Source organism: Bos indicus x Bos taurus, chromosome 22, assembly GCF_003369695.1.
Source record: "Bos indicus x Bos taurus breed Angus x Brahman F1 hybrid chromosome 22, Bos_hybrid_MaternalHap_v2.0, whole genome shotgun sequence".
Lineage (NCBI taxonomy): Eukaryota > Metazoa > Chordata > Mammalia > Artiodactyla > Bovidae > Bos > Bos indicus x Bos taurus.
Genome location: NC_040097.1, coordinates 26,297,757 through 26,314,886, shown reverse-complemented (window position 1 = coordinate 26,314,886; position 17,130 = coordinate 26,297,757).

Here is a 17,130-nt window from a genome sequence, read left to right as displayed (position 1 = left end):
CTGAAGGACGGTAAAAGTGTTTCCTTGAATGACATAATTAACTGGTATATTTAGAGATGGAAAACTATGTGGATTTGATTGAGACAAATCAATAGAGTACGCTGTTACAAAGATAAAACCCTGAACCTTTGGAGCGAGATCATTGACTCTAAGACCCTAAACTACCACAGAACCAACCCTAGGGAGTATCAAATAGTGAGAACTCACACAAAGGAAACCACTTGAATACAAGACCCCACATCACCCAACCACCAGAAGCACCCTGTGCAGGATGCCTCATCTAAACAACAAACAAGACAAAAATTCAAACCAATCATCAGCAGACAGGAGTACCACCTCACTCAGCCTTGCCCATCAGAGGAAAAATAAACAAACAAACAAAAATTCAGCACAAATTTTAACCTATACGAAGCTCACACAAACCACTGGACCAAACCTAGGAGGGCAGAAACCAAAAGGAAGAAAGCATTCAACCTTCTTCAAGGAAAGAATTCACCTTTCCTTGAAGCTTGGGAAAAGGAGACCTTAAACACAGTAATGTAAAAAAAAAAAAGGCAGAGAAATACTGCACAAATGAAGGAACAAACTAGAAACACAGAAGTCCAAATAAATGAAGAGGAAATAGGAAAATTACCTGAAAAATAATTGAGAATAATGATAGTAAAGATGATTAAAAAAAAACCTTGAAAACAAAATGGAGAAAATGCAAGAATCAATTAACAAAGACCTAGAAGAATTGAAGAATAAGCATACAGAGACAAACAACACAATTACTGAAATTAAAAATACTCTAGAAGGAATCAATAATAGAATATCTGAAGCAGAAGAGCGAATCAGGGAGCTGGAATATAAAATAGTGGAAATAACTGCTGAGGACAGTCTCAGAGACCATATCAAATCCACCAACATTCAAACTACAGGGGTCCCAGAAGAAGAAGAGAAAAAGAAAGGGTATGAGAAAATTCTTGAAGAGATTATATTTTAAAATTTCCCCAACATGGAAAAGAAAATAGCCAATCAAGTCCAAGAGGCACAAAGAATCCCATACAAGATAAACCCAAGGAGAAACACGCCAAGCCACATACTAATCAAACTAACAAAGACTAAACACAAAGAAAGAATATTAAAAGCAGCAAGGGAGAAGCAACAAGTAACATACAAGGGAAGCCCCATACATTTAACCGCTGATCTTTCAGCAGAAACTCTGCAGGCCAGAAGGAAATGGCAGGATATATTTAAACTACTGAAAGGGAAAAATCTATAACAAAGATTACTGTGCCCAGCAAGATCCTCTAGACCCACCTCCTAGAGTAATGGAAATAAAAAGAAAAGTAAACAAGTGGGACCTGATTAAACTTAAAAGGTTTTGCACAGCAAAGGAAACTATAAGCAAGCTGAAAAGACAACCCTAAAAACAGGAGAAAATAATAGCAAATGAAACAACTGACAAAGGATCAATTTCCAAAATATACAAGCAGCTCATACAACTCAATAACAGAAAAACAAACAACCCAATCAAAAAGTGGGGAAAAGACCTAAACAGACATTTCTCCAAAGAAGACATACATATGACTAACAAACACATGAAAAGATGCTCAACATCTCTCATTATTAGAGAAATGCAAATCAAAACTACAATGAAATATCACCTCACACTGGTCAGAATGGCCCTCATCAAAAAGCTTACAAACAATAAATGCTGGAGAGGACATGGAGAAAAGGGAACACTCTTGCACTGTTGGTGGGAATGTAAATTGATACAGCCACTATGGAAGACAGTATGGTGCTGCTGCTGCTAAGTCACTTCAGTCGTGTCCGACTCTGTGTGACCCCATAGATGGCAGCCCACCAGGCTCCCCCGTCCCTGGGATTCTCCAGGCAAGAACACTGGGGTGGGTTGCCATTTCCTTCTCCAATGCAGGAAAGTGAAAAGTGAAAGTGAAGTCGCTCAGTTGTGTCCAACTCTTAGCGACCCCATGGACTGCAGCCTACCAGGCTCCTCCATCCATGGGATATTCCAGGCAAGAGTACTGGAGTGGGGTGCCATTGCCTTCTCTGATGGAAGACAGTATGGAGATTCCTTAAAAAACTAGGAATAAAACCACCATGTAACCCAGAAATCTCACTGCTAGGCATATGCCCTGAGGACACCAAAATTGAAAGAGACACATGTATCCCATTGTTCATCACAGCACTATTTACAATAGCTAGAACAATGAAGCAAACTAGATGTCCATCGACAGATGAATGGATAAAGAAGTTGTGGTATATGTACACAATGGAATATTACTCAACCATAAAAAGGAATGTATTTGAGTCAATTCTAATGAGGTGGATGAACCTAGAACCTATTATACAGAGTGAAGTGAGTCAGAAAGAGAAAGATAAATACCATATTCTAACACGTATATATATGGAATCTAGAAAAATGGTACTGAAGAATTTACTCCATTTACAACAATGGAGAAACAGACATAGAGAATAGACTTATGGACTTGCAGAGAGGAGAGGAGAGGGTGAGATGTATGGAAAGAGTACCATGGAAATTTACATTACCATATGTAAAATACATAGCCAACCGGAATTTGCTGTATGGCTCAGGAAACTCAAACAGGGCCTCTGTATCAACCTAGAGGGGTGAAATGGGGAGGGAGATGGGAGGGAGGTTAAAAAGGGAGGGGATCTATGTATACCTATGGGTGATTCATGTTTAGGTTTGACAGAAAACAGAAGTATTCTGTAAAGCAGTTATCCTTCAATAAAAAATTAATTAAAAAATATATTAACATAGCCACACAGGTTTCTTTTTAATTGGTATTTACATGATCTAACTTTTTCCTCCTTTTTCTTTCAAACATACTGCATCCTTAAATTTAAGTTGGCACACATTTCTAATATAAGTAGGAGATATTTTAAAATGTTTTTAAAATTAAATTAATATATTTATACAGTTAAATGTTGTATCTTAAATATTAAACTTAATATTAAATATGTATATAATTTTATATAAAATTTTAATTATCTGAAAAACTTTAATTTAGAGCAACATAATTCTTCTAGATTTACTGTAATTACTAGGAAGTGCTACTGGCATCTAGTCAGTGAAGGCTAGGGAAGCTGCTAAATATTCCCACTGTAAGCACAGAAGGGGATTCCCCTAGGGAAAGAGCCGATAGAGCTTTCTGACACAAGAGAAGCCATTTTAGGCTTAAGCCATTTGTGATCCAAGCCTGCCCATGACAGTTGCCGTTGAATAGGTCTTGTAGTAATGATCTTAAGGGTCAAAGGCAAATGAAGTAACTGTAGCAAGGATAATAAATGAGATAACAAGATCCCCAGTTTTTTCCCCCCAATCATAAAGATTAGCCTGAAGCACTTTCTTGAGCTGCTTTGCAGAATTTAAACCACACTGCAGGTAGTGATTGCAGCCATGAAATTAAAAGACGCTTACTCCTTGGAAGGAAAGTTATGACCAACCTAGCTAGCATATTCAAAAGCAGAGACATTACTTTGCCAACAAAGGTCCATCTAGTCAAGGCTGTGGTTTTTCCAGTCTTGTATGGATGTGAGAGTTGGACTGTGAAGAAAGCTGAGTGCCGAAGAATTGATGCTTTTGAACTGTGGTGTTGGAAAAAACTCTTGAGAGTCCCTTGGACTGCAAGGAGATCCAACCAGTCCATTCTGAAGGAGATCAGCCCTGGGATTTCTTTGGAAGGAATGATGCTGAAGCTGAAACTCCAGTACTTTGGCCACCTCATGTGAAGAGTTGACTCATTGGAAAAGACTCTGATGCTGTGAGGGATTGGGGGCAAGAGGAGAAGGGGACGACAGGGGATGAGATGGCTGGATGGCATCACTGACTCGATGGACGTGAGTCTGAGTGAACTCCGGGAGTTGGTGATGGACAGGGAGGCCTGGCGTGCTGCGATTCATGGGGTCGCAAAGAGTCGGACACGACTAAGCGACTGATCTGATCTGAGTGACTGAACTGAACTGAACTTAGGTGCTGAACCACTAGATCAGTTGGAACTAAGGGTTGATGGTATTGATCTTTTCTAACTCTCCTGACTTTAGTCCACTGAAATTGGACTTGTTGACCTTTGACCTAATTCTATGCTGACTTCTCTGCTCAAACTCTTTCATGATCATGCATATACCCTTAACTTAAAACTTCCTCAGTGGTGCTGTTTGGAGAGACCCTGCTTGGGAAGTATCCCTGGTGTCCTTCTTTATTACTGTAAGGAATAAATCCTCCTCTTCCCATTCTTTGTCTTGGTTATGTCTTTCGGGCTTGACATCCACCAAGAGGTGAATCCAGTTTTTAAATAACACTACCATGCTTAGGACAGCCTCCCACAACAAAGAATTATACAGCCCCACATGTCAAAAGTCCTGAGATTGAGAAACTCTGGATTGGAGAGCATTAGTTGATCTGGCAAGTTGCTAAGTAGAGATTTAAAGGAGTTTCTATTATATGTTTATATGTTTGCAGTAATTAAATAAGTTCAAAGTGTAAATGATGTCAAGACTTAGGAATTGTTGCGTTTCCTAAGTAAGCCAGTAAATGCACGAAACATGCCTTTACCTCCCCCCGCCCCGGCCGACAACCCTATGTATCCTAAACCAACTGAGAATTTGGCATAGAAAGTACACAGGCACCAGAGTACAAGCCCAATTGGAGACCCTAACGTGGACAGATACTCAAAGGGCAATTCTGAATGGTTTCTTAGCATAAGAGGAATCTAGGGAGATGGAGAGAGTGCAGCCAGAGGAACAGAACAGCATCTAACTCATCCAGGTCTTCTAGTAAGGAAACACAGACCACAGACGTCAGACTGTTCATCTTCTCACCAGCCAGATAATTCATTTCTCCTTTCATGGAAGTGTTGAAGAGGTGAGAGCTTCAACCTTTCCAGTAGGGTAGCATTTCTATCTTATTAGCTGAAAGAACTATTGAAAGACAGCAAGACTGGTTCTCCCTCAATCATGGTTCAAAAAGCATCTTACCTGTAGGAGACCCATTCTTTTTCCTCTTTCTTTGAACAAGGCACAACTTTGCAGACCTCACTTCCTTCCAACTCAAAATATTCCACATTTCTCAGAATAGGAGCTGGCTCAGATACTCTATAGAGATCTCTTAAAATCTTAAGAACATTCCAAATGACACACTGATGATTTAAAGGCAGCACAAAATGTATGTACTTATGAAGACCTGACTGTGAGGTGCATAATCTGTCTTCTGAATGATGAGAAATTGGCTGTGGGGAAAGCTATTTGAATGGAAAAGGTGTGTTTCAGGGCACGATCTCAAGCTCTTCTGGGTACAGTGTCTTCCTTGGCCTCAATAAGTAGCTCATCTGTAATTGGAAGGTGGATATTCTGTTTTCCCGTTTTCTCTGCTGGCTTGGGCTCCATAATAGTTCTGACCCAATTTTATTATTATTACTATTTATTTCTACCTTCTGTCAATTGTAATTCTCATATTCAGAGGTTTTCTTTTAAATGACTGCAGGATTTTTGATAGTCACCTAATATATTTCTGTCTTTGGTCCTTTATGATGAAGGGAGTAATAAACTTACAAGATTTGAGATCAGAGGAACTGAGGTCTTCATTCAGTCTTTTGCTGGCCTGGTGACTGAAGGGAAATCAGAGATGCACCTGAGCCTTCACTGTTTTATCTGTAAAATCATGATTCAAAAGGTATTAAGTTCTCAAGGCTCTTGTGAGGGTAATGTGTGTGAAATCACTCATAAAACTGGAGAGCATGTGCAAATGATAGGAGGTGTTATTGGTTCTTTTAATTGTTTTTAAATTTGGGGGATCAGCATAAATTTTTTATCTATTGTATTTTTTTTCCTTTGGAGTAGAATTGCTTTACAGCATTGTCTTAGTTTCTGCTGTACAACAACATGAATCAGCTGTATGTATAACATATCTCTTCCTTCTTGAGTCTCCCTCCCACCCCCAGGGCTGAGCTCGCTGTCGTCATCATGCAGTGGGTCTCTGACACATCACAGAGTCTTCTTTGCTTTGAGAAATAAACATGCAGGAAAGGAAGTTTGTTTTGTTTTGTTTTTTTACCCAAAAGTTAGACGTGTGGTTGAAGAATAGATGGGAGTCTCTTTGTCCTGATTTAAACATCCAGATACTTGACTTACTCAGATGTGTTCCTAAGGGTCTGACTTACTCAGATGTGTTCTAAGGGTTTGCCTGACTTACTCAGATGTGTTCCTAAGGGTCCCACCTCTAGAGGAATCTCTCCGTCTCACTTCTATGAGCTTCAAGTGGTGAACCCAGGCCCCGAGGACCCTATTTGATCAGGGTCTAAATCATAATCTAAATCTAAATTTAAATCATAGTGGCTTCTGACAGTGTGACTTAATGTTACAGAAATGTTCAGAGTCATAATATTCTGTCTCTTTTAAGTCTCAACTTCAGAACCTATCATTAGAAGGAAGGACATAAAAATGTGTTTATCTGAAAAGCTTTCTTTTTTCTGCTTATTAGATAACTGTAACAGACCAAAACAGGATTAAGAAGAGTCAACAGTGAAGTCTAGCTAGAGTTTCTAGTGCAGATCTCTCAGAAATCATTTTCTGATCCATTAGAATTCTAATAAGTCTCCAGAGGTTGGGCTGAAAGGTGGACACTTCCTTAAAACAACTCTCTCTGTTCACACCATTGAACTCAGTTGCTTGCCTGGCAATAGTGATTGCAGGAAAATCACCATAGCTACCCTTTCTTCCAATTTATTAAACAAAGAATTCTATCCCCCAACCAAGAATTTGATCATATGTGATTGAAGAGCCATAAAAATGTCTAGTCTATTTGACTCAGTAATTCTACTTTGGGTATGTGTCCTAAGGAAGCTGCCCAAAACATGGAAAAGGCTATATGACCCCAAATATTCAGGCCTACTTGGTCAATAATACCAAATGATGGGGAAAAAAAGCATTCATGTCCACCTTTAGAAAAAGTGTAAAGTCAGTTGTGATGTATGCCTGTAATGGAACATTGTACAGCCAATGAACGTTATATAAAGGATATCTTAAAAATGGAAATGCTTATCATATAATGTTGAATAGACAGGTAGAATTTGTAGATCTTAGTGTGGTACACTCTGATTATAACATAGGAGAAAATATGTCAACAAGAAAAATACTGTGAATAAATTCACCAGAATGCTATTATCATTCCTTTGTTAGTGAGGCAAAATCATAGAAGATTTTCAGGAAATACTTTTCTCTATTGAAGATGAGTATACAGATTTTTTTAATTTTTATTTTATTTTTAAACTTTATAATATTGTATTGGTTCTGCCATATATCGAAATGAATCTGCCACAGGCATACATGTGTTCCCCATCCTGATGATGATTTGGGAGAATGGCATTGAAATATGTATAATATCATATATGAAACGAGTCGCCAGTCCAGGTTCAATGCACGATACTGGATGCTTGGGGCTGGTGCACTGGGAGTATACAGATTTTAATAATAATTGATCTAAAGGTTTACATGTCTCCAACTTGCTCTTGTCCTGATTTCTCTATCTAGTGTATGATCTAGATCTATTCCAAATTTGTGGAATTAAGTAGGTAATTAAGAAGAACCTCAGAACTACAAGGAATCATTAAAGAAGGCATCTGATATACCCTAAAAATAAAAGAAAGTTTCCCAAAGATATGAAAGAAAAAAAGCATGAAGGTAAATGGGACATGATATTAATAAATTATTTTATGGGCCTGCAATGAGGAAAACATGCTCTATTCAACATCTAGCTTTAGAGAAGAAAATAGCTCTAAGAAAAGGAATGCCTGGGGTGGGGATAATTGTACAGCAATGCTATGAGCAGATTTCCTTGGGTTCCCAGAATACAAAATGCAGAAATGTATTGCAGTGGAAACTTCAGAGACCTAGGTTCTTGCTGTGACTCAGACAGCTCAGCACCCTCCTGCATATGCCTCCATCTCCCTGAACAGGATTCTAAAATAAGGACTCCAATGTTGTTCCCAGCTCCTCAATTCATTCATTCATGCAACAGATTTTCATTGAGTACCCACTGCATTCCAAGCGCTGCTCTAGGTGGATCAATAAAACAAACCAGAATAAAATGAAACACAATCAGAATAGGACATGGTTCCTGATCCCTAATACTCATTTGAACCCCATTTTAGGGGTTGGGTAGGAGCAGGACACAGAGAAGGCAATGGCACCCCACTCCAGTACTCTTGCCTGGAAAATCCCATGGACGGCCTGGAAGGCTGCGGTCCATGGGGTCGCTAAGAGTTGGACATGACCGAGCGACTTCACTTTCACTTTTCACTTTCATGCATTGGAGAAGGAAATAGCAACGCACTCTAGTGTTCTTGCCTGGAGAATCCCAGGGACGGGGGAGCCTGGTGGGCTGCCATCTATGGGGTCACACAGAGTCGGACACAACTGAAGCGATTTAGCAGCAGCAGGAGCAGGACAACAGTAGGAAGGCTTTGTTTTGAAGCTTCTTTTACCAATAGGAACATGAAATATACTTTAAAAAGATAACCATGCCCCTAAGACTTCCCTGATAGCTCAGTTGGTGAAGAATCCACCTGCAATGTGGGAGACCCCAGTTCGATTCCTGGGTTGGGAAGATTCGCTGGAGAAGGGATAGATCACCCACTCCAGTATTCTTGGGCTTCTCTTGTGGCTCAGATGGTAAAGAATCTACCTGCAATGTGGGAGACCTGGGTTCGATCCCTGGGTTGGGAAGATCTCCTGGAGAAGGGAAAGCTAACCACTCCAGTATTCTGGCCTGGAGAATTCCATGGGCTATATAGTTCATGGGTCACAAAGAATCGGACACAACTGAGTGACTTTCACTTTCATAAGACAGTGAAAAGGAAGATTATCATTCTGTCTGTTAGTGCTGATTAGTTCAGTAAATTAAAAAGCAGTTACAGAATTTTGGTCACTGGCTAAGGGAATACATGTTCTAAGGATTCAAATGAGATAATTAACATGAAAAAATGATATGAAGACCTAATTGAGCGATAAATACCCTGTAACTTGAATTTAGATCATTTAGTAAGTAGGTTTTAGTTCTATCCCTTTCCTGTTATCATTATTTTCATGTTCATTCCCCAAATGGACAAGAGTATCATTCTAACATTCCACATTCCCTTCTCATAGGAGGGAGTGAAAAAAAAATTTTTTTTTTAAAGAGAGAAGAATGTTCACAGTCTGGCCAGGACTTCCTACTAGGTGCCAAAACCCAAATCTTTATTTAATATTGACTTAAGACCAGCCCAAGACACCCACTAGTCAAATACCATAATGTAAACTTTGCCAGTGACAGGCTCAGTGCTTAAAGTCAGTATGTAAGTTTTAGAATTTTAACATAGTTTCCTTTTCTCCATTTATTACTGAGTCCTTCTATATTCCAAGACCTTCTCTTAATAAAAAAATAGCTAACACAAACCAGACATTTGCTGCATGCCAGGAACTTTGCAAAGTACCTTACATACATTATATGATTTTTAATCTTCACCAAAATGCTATGAGATAGACACTGCAAACAGATAAGAAATTAAGAAGTGGCTAAAGGTAGCAAAATAGTAGTAACAGGGAATATACACACAAAGGTAGTCATGTATATAATTTCAAAATTATACCACTATACAACACCTGAAATTATGACAGTCACTTGTGCAGTGGATGGGATGCTACATTGCCAACATCCCCACTTGAGGGCCTAATTAGCTGCTTGCTGTAAGAGAAATAATCTGACTGGCCTCAGGTCAGTGTCTCTCTGGAGATCGCCTCATCTGAAAAGAGCTGCCCTGCTCAAGACCATAACCCCTTCCCTCCAAGAACTGGTTACAACAAGGGGATGAAAGTCCTAATACTGGATGCCCTAGAAGAGCCATCTCAGCCTCAGAGCATCCTGGAGGGTTGACTGGGGCCCTCTTACAGCTGTATCCTTCCCTTCTGTATGTACTGATCCCTACAGTATTCCTTAATAAATCTCCCAAATGCTCACCTCCACACAGAGTCTGCCTCCCAGGAACCCAACCAAACCAAAATGTGCCAAGTGAAAGTCACTCAGTCATGTCCAATTCTGTGACCCCATGGACTATACAGTCCATGGAATTCTCCAGGCCAGAATACTGGAGTGGGTAGCCTTTCCCTTCTCCTGGGTTCTTCCCAACCTAGGGATTGAAACTAGGTCTCCCGCATTGCAGGTGGATTCTTTACCAGCTGAGTTGCCAGGGAAGCCCAAGAATACTGGAGTGGGTAGCCTTTAACTTCACCAGAGGATCTTCCCGACCCAGAAATTGAACCAGGTCTCCTGCATTGCAGGCGGATTCTTTATCAACTGAGCTATGAGGGAAGCCCAAGAATCTCATAATTTCAAGGTTTGGTCAGCCAAGCGATTATATTCTTGTGTGAATGAATGAATGAACTGACTACCAGGAAATCCCTTTGTAGCCAGTAGATAAAAGTGCCCTCCATCCTCTGTTTGGGTCAGTCTTAGATTATCTGAGGGCTTCAGGAACATATTCCTTGCATATAACATATTCAGGGCCACTAAGTGCCTTCCATGCATAATCTCGTTTTAGTCTTATAACAGCCTTCTGAAGCAGATACTATTTTGTTCCCATTCTGAATGTGAAGAAACTGAGGATTAGAGTGGTTAATATCTTGTCAAAGGTAAGTAAGTGAGACACAAAGCTGGGATTTGAATCCATGCCTTTCTGACTCTAGAACCTGTATTCTAAAGCTGAAATGCTCTAGTATCTCACTGACTACTATATCTTGGTTTCCTCCACAGTTCCTTATGCATAGAAATAAGTTAATTCTTTTATACTCGATTGTTGATTTTATGGTGCCTAAAAGAGGCCTTTGCATGAGGTTAGTTAAGCATTTGAAAATGACCTTAAGCTCACTTGAACTTTGCAGAGAATACTCTGTTGCTCTGCCTTACAAGGATTTAACCAGCCACCTAATAAAGTGAGGAACCCTGATTCCTTATTTGTATCTGAGGCCACAGGCTAGCACCCAGACATAATAACCACTAAGGTACATTTGCTGGTTGAATGACTGAATAAATGAATAAATAAGAAAAACATCTTTATTTCAAAATTTTACCAGAAAAGGGAAGAATACTCTTTTACATTTTACAGAGGATTATCACCTGACCTGCCTCTTGAGAAAAATGTATGCAGGTCAGGAAGCAACAGTTAGAACTGAACATGGAACAACAGACTGGTTTCAAATAGGAAAAGGTATACATCAAGGCTGTATATTGTCACCCTGCTTATTTAACTTATATGCAGAGTACATCATGAGAAACGCTGGGCTGGAAGAAGCACAAGCTAATCAAGATTGTGCTTGATTCCAAGGAATCAAGATTGCTGGGAGAAATATCAACAACCTCAGATATGCAGATGACACCACCCTTATGGCAGAAAGTGAAGAAGAACTAAAGAGCCTCTTGATGAAAGTAAAAGAAGAGAGTGAAAAAGTTGGCTTAAAGCTCAACATTCAGAAAACTAAGATCATGGCATCCGGGCCCATCACTTCATGGCAAATAGATGGGGAAACAGTGGAAACAGTGGCTGACTTTATTTTTCTGGGCTTCAAAATCACTGCAGATGGCGATTGCAGCAATGAAATTAAAACACACTTACTCCTTGTAAGTAAAGTTATGACCAACCTAGACAGCATATTAAAAAGCTTTGTCAACAAAGGTCCATCTAGTCAAGGCTATGGTTTTTCCAGTGGTGAGGTATGGATGTGAGAGTTGGACTATAAAGAAAGCTGAGCACCGAAGAATTGATGCTTTTGAACTGTGGTGTTGGAGAAGACTCTTAAGAGTCCCTTGGACTGCAAGGAAATCCAACCAGTCCATCCTAAAGGAGATCAGTCCTGGGTGTTCATTGGAAGGACTGATGCTGAGGCTGAAACTCCAATACTTTGGCCACCTGATGCAAGTTGACTCATTGGAAAAGACCGATGCTGGGAAGGATTAAGGGCAGGAGGAGAAGGGGACGACAGAGAATGAAATGGTTGGATGGCATCATCGACTCGATGGATGTCGGTTTGGGTGGACTCTGGGAGTTGGTGATGGACAAGGAGGCCTGGCATGCTACAGTTCATGGAGTTGCAAAGAGTCGGACATGACTGAGTGACTGAACTGATTTTATGTATAGATTTGCCAATCGATATTTTAATAAATTGACTTTATGTGTCACCAGAAGAAAAATTACTAGGCACACAGAAAACTGATGTTCATTTTCAAACTGAGATGAATAGTAAATGTCAATTAATATTATACTGTATAGAACTATAAGTATTAGTTGCTCAGTTGTGTCTGACTCTTTGTGACCCCATGTCACAAAGAGTAACCCACCAGCCTCCTCCATCCATGGAATTCTTCAGGCCAGAATACTAGAGTGGATAGCCATTCCTTTCTCTAGGGGATCTTCCTGACCGAGGGACTGAAGCCAGGTCTCCTGCATTGCAGACAGATTCTTTATTATCTGGGCCACCAGAGAAGCCCATAGAATCATGGTTTTAATCAGTTCAGTACATACTGAAGATAGTAATAAGATCCAAACTTTGTATCAAGGAGATTCTATTATAAAATTATGAGGACACACATACACATCTTTAATACAGATGACATGTTAGTGGTAGAGAGCAGACAAACGAAAGACCGTGGGGGAGCCATGAAGATACTGATTTGGTAAGGAATAGAGAAAGCATTCATTTTGTAGACTACTGAAACACACTTCTGAACAGTTATTTCCCCCACTCAAGAACTTCAAGAGCTCCTTATTGCGTACAAATACAGCCTAACCCCTACGGCATGGCCTTTAAGACCCTAGTTTCCTGGGCCACAGTCCTCTAAATCTAGGGTAATCAACTCATCCTGGTTTTCCCAGGACTTACTCAGTTTTAGTATTTAAAGTCCTGCTTCCCTGGAGAACAGATCATTCCAGACAAACCAGGACAGGTGGTCTCCCAAACTACACACTTTAATGTTTGATGAGGCCAAAGTGAGCCGCTCTCAGATTGCTTCAGATGTTCTGTGCTTTTTCACTTCTGAGTTTTCCTCATCTCCTTGCCCCAAACTTATACTGAATCCACCTCATAATTCAAGAACCATATTCAGTATCCCCATCATAAAGTGTTACACACAAAGTGTGTTCAGTATCACAAAGTGTTAATGATGATATTACCTATGTTCAGTTCAGTTCAGTTGCTCAGGCATGTCCGTCTCTTTGCCACCCCATGAATCGCAGCACGCCAGGCCTCCCTGTCCATCACCAACTCCCGGAGTTCACTCAGACTCACATCCATCGAGTCAGTGATGCCATCCAGCCGTCTGATCCTCTGTCGTCCCCTTCTCTTCCTGCCCCCAATCCCTCCCAGCGTCAGAGTCTTTTCCAATGAATCAATTATTCGAATGAGGTGGCCAAAGTTCTGGAGTTTCAGCTTTAGCATCATTCCTTCCAAATAAATCTGTTTTACAGGAACACAAAGTGAGATTCAGAGACAGTATTATGATTCATCCCAAGTGATCAGCTAACAAGTGGCAAAGCTGAATGCCGGGGACCAGCCCCGGCTGATCCAGGGAATTCGAAGCGGGGACGGCGTCGGCGAAGATCAGGAAACAATTGCTTAATTAAACGTTAATTAAGGATATAAAGAGTAATAGAATGAGGATAGCTCAGTAGGAAAATTCAGTGGAGAAGAGAGGCTGAAATAAGGATAGCTCAGTGAGGAAATTCAGTGTAGAAAAGAGGCTGAATAATTCAGCCAGAAGGTAAGAGAAAGAACGACATGGTGAGACCAAGTTTCGGTGAACAAGGCCCGCACTTTATTTTCCAAAGTAGTTTTTATACCTTAAGTTATGCATAGAGGATAATGGGGGAAGGGGTAGAGTCATGCAGTAAGCCAGGCTTTCTTCCTGCAAACATATCATATGCAAAAGTTTAGGTGATTTGCATCATCTTCTGGCCCGGAGGCCTTTTTCTCTAAAGGTGATAATTCTCAAGTCAGGCGCCAGCCTCCAAAAAGCATTAGATAAAGTTGCATTCCTACAGAGCAAAGGTGTGGTGGGCTATAACAAGAAAAAGAATTAACTCAAGGGTCCCAGGTTACAAACATTAAAGCTACTACTTACACCAACTATATTAATCAATACACTGCCAGGGACACAGCAGGTAAGGGATATGGAAACTTAGCAGCAAACATTGGCCCAACAAGTGAAAATCCCTTCACCAATACAATTTCTAATCAATCTTTTAACTACTCAAAAGAATCTGTGTTTAGACAGTTTAGAACATCTCCTGCCTCTCACAGTTGGGAGGCTCTGAACAATCACATGTGGCCGGAAAAACCTATTCAGGCAGGCTAGAGGATTTCCAAAGGAGTTTGTAGGTTAAACACTGTCACACCCAGGAATTATTAACTGGAGCTGTAAGCTAACTCTTTTTTCAGAGAGGTCGTGGGGGACAGCCCCCCGTAAAGTCAGAGGTGTAGGTGAAAGCACAAAGCAGAAAGTAGGCAGACTCTGGTTTTGGGGGTAGATTGCTCGAGAATTTCCAGGGAGACTCCTGAGGCTTGATCCCGCCTTTGCGTATGCCAAGCCTCCTTCCTCATGACCTTTGCCAGAGGCGGAGCTCACTCCCCGCAGCTGAACTCAGATGTAACACAAAACTCTATTCTTCTAATCACGATGGTACACATTGTCTCCCTTCTCAGATTCTTCCAGGGTGAAATTAACACCATCTCTAAAATAAACACTTCATTGGTCATTTAACACTACATTTCACTAAGAGCAATGTACACTTGACTTGTTCCTGCTCCCATGCTAGGAACTCCTTGATACCTGAAGCTCAGAAGCTAAGTCCAATTCACTTATTAATCCCCAAGAGTATGAAAGAGACATAAGAATATATTTTACATGACAGAATGGATGAGCCTTAAAGAAAAAGTAGGTTTTAGATGGACAGCATATGCCAAACAAAGTAAATACTAATTATTTACAAGGATGTCTGGTGAATTCTTACTCTGCATGAGGTGCTACGGCATCCTATTATCATAAGTAACCTATGAAGAGAAGTCCTATTGCTATCCTTATTCTTCATGTGGAGAAACTGAGGCTCAGAAAAATGAAACCAGTTGCCCAAAGTTACATAGCTGGTAAATGGCAGAGGTAGACTTCACAAGAGGCTTCCCAGGAGACGCTAGTAAAGAACCCACCTGCCAATGCAGGAGACATAAGAGACTTGGGTTAGATTCCTGGGTCGTTAAGATTCCCTGGAGGAGGACATGGCAACCCACTCCAGTATTCTTGACTGGATATTACCATGCACAGAGAAGCCTGGCGGGCTACAGTCCATGGGGGTCGCAAAGAGTTGGACACTACGGAAGCAACTTAGCACGCAGGCACGCACACAGACTTCAGAATCAATTGTATGTGATTCTATAGCAAGAGCTGTGAATTCTAAAGAGACAGGAGACATTACAGGGCGTGCCAGCAAAAACCGCAATGCATCTGGTTTAGATGGAGCAAAGAGGACATGAAGAGAATGTTAATAACAATAACGGTGATAATGATGATTGTTCTTTATCAACCCCCTTCCATTTCCTGTCGCATTTGATGGTGGGCAGATCCACAGCTCACATTGATTATGGTTCTGACAAAGCACCAAAGCACTTTGTATGGATCACCTGTTTCACTCCTCACAACAACCCTTTAAATAAGTACTGTTATTAGCCTCACGTTTATGAAATAAAATGAGGCTTAGGTGGCTTAGGTGACTACTGAAGCTTGACGCCTAGAAAACATCCTCCAGGTCTGCGATCGCCACCAACACGAGGGCCACTAGCGGCATCCCAGCAGGCACCGCGCCTGCGTGCGTCGCCCACGCAAGCTTCTTAAAGCCGGATCAGATGAAGCCGGTTCAGGCCTCGGCGTCTCAGAGAGCCGGCGCCCTCTCAGCTCTTCCTCCAGAGATTCTGTATTTGTAAGTAATTCATCTTTTTTTTTTTTTTTTTTTTCCTTTTTTAGGGGGGGAAAGGGTCCCCAACCGCCGTCTGGGGCATGTTTCTCTTACTTATGTGGCGCTGTCTGGTGACTGGTGATATGCTAGACTGAGGGAAAGGGCTGTCCAGCCTGGTCCCTTCAGTTTGGGCCTAATTCCGCCAGTCAGATAAGATGCAGTGGAAGCTTCAGAGGATTGTATTTAGCTCATACGGTTTCCCGTTGATGAGGTGGCCGCGGGTTGGAATCAGGTCAGTCTAAATAGCTACTCTGTGAGACCAAGAAGGTGAGCGGAAGAGCAGCACAGGCCTCAGCTTGGCTCAGAGCTGGCGCCTACCCGACTCTCTTCTGCCACCTAGCGCTGTTCGCCGAGAAAGGTCGCGCTTTTTTTTTGATGTTAACCTTTTCTGTTGGCTAGGAATCTGGTTGTGTTTTGCAAGGCGTATTCTTTACGTTGTATGAAACGTTAGTCAACTTATGCGTGCTTTTCCTTTTTTTTTTTTTTAATTTGGCAACTCCTTGATCTTTTGGAAAATGAGGTTTGATACTCCAGTGTGATGAGTCGAGAAATAAAAGTTAACCGAGGTGGATTTCAGATATTTGTTTGTATGAACTAATTGGCTTCAGTTTCAGAGTCAGCCCTGTGACAATACAACGCAGGCTTCTTTAGTAGAATTTCACCTGTGGTTTCTGTCGTCTGGCTTCTCACAAATTGGTCCTTTTATACAATGAGTTATCTGGTTTGACAAAAATGAAGTTGGAAAGCTCCAGAGCAATTTTTGAACTCTGGCCTTCAGTCCTAAACATTTTGAGGAAAAAGATGATGCTCTGTACTTGAGAACTTTCTTGGGAGACATATGGAGAATATAGCCAGGAAAGTTAAGGGCTTTTCTGTTCCTGTGTACAGATACAGAAAAGCCCTTAACTTCCCTGTTTTTATTTTCCTCCCATCTCCTCTTTGAGTATTGTGTTATTCAAGTATCTGGAGGCTTGTTTCCTTGACTTCTAAACTTTACAGAAGAAAAGATTTATCTCTTTGATTACTCTTATTTATATTTATTTAGGAAGCATGCCTATAAAGTTACAAATGT